The sequence below is a fragment of the Amblyomma mixtum genome, chromosome 7, assembly GCF_055824585.1.
Source record: "Amblyomma mixtum isolate Tamu chromosome 7, ASM5582458v1, whole genome shotgun sequence".
In the NCBI taxonomy this organism is placed as follows: Eukaryota; Metazoa; Arthropoda; class Arachnida; order Ixodida; family Ixodidae; genus Amblyomma; species Amblyomma mixtum.
Window position 1 is genome coordinate 7,431,533 of NC_143018.1, and position 729 is coordinate 7,432,261.

Sequence of the window (729 nt, forward strand, 5' to 3'; positions counted from 1 at the left end):
GAATTTGAAAGCATTCATGCTTGCATAACAGGAGAAAAATATGGATTCACCGGATCTGTACCAGCGAAAGTATAAAATGCAAAGGCGTCCTCTTGAAAAGTTTTTCATTGGTGTCGGATGCTTGGCTTGAAATGGTTCTACGGAGGAATTTGCACAAATCAGCACTTTCTTACACAATGTCCATATTTTTCGACGTTACACCTTGGACAGGGTTAATTAGATATGGGAGAGGCCTCTGCCCTGCAGTGGGCGTGGTCAGGCTGATGACGACACCTTGTATACGAGTATTTGACAGTGTTCAGAATGTCTGGACAAATGTATATGCAACACCTGAAGAAGATATAATGCACTATTATGGTCAATATGGCTTGCAGTGCAACCTAACTGAACCAACCTCCAAGGTTCAAACTTCATAGTGCGCCTTCACACAAAGCAGCCTACTTTCAGAAACATTTGGTGTACTTTGTATCTACAGATTGCTTGCCAGCAGCATCAGCATCTTCCTATGCTGGCAAGCTCCACAACAGGGGTTTTAATTTGCTCATGCACAAGCCTATGGGTTTGCTAGGATAAAAAGCACACGAACAGCTCACTTTACGCCTTCAATACTACGTTGTCAATGATAGATAACATGCCGATATTTAGTTCGCGGTCTTAACACCAAAATTTCGCAAACAACAGCAGCCCCCTGCATAGGTGCCACACACACTCAATAGAACACGCCACCTG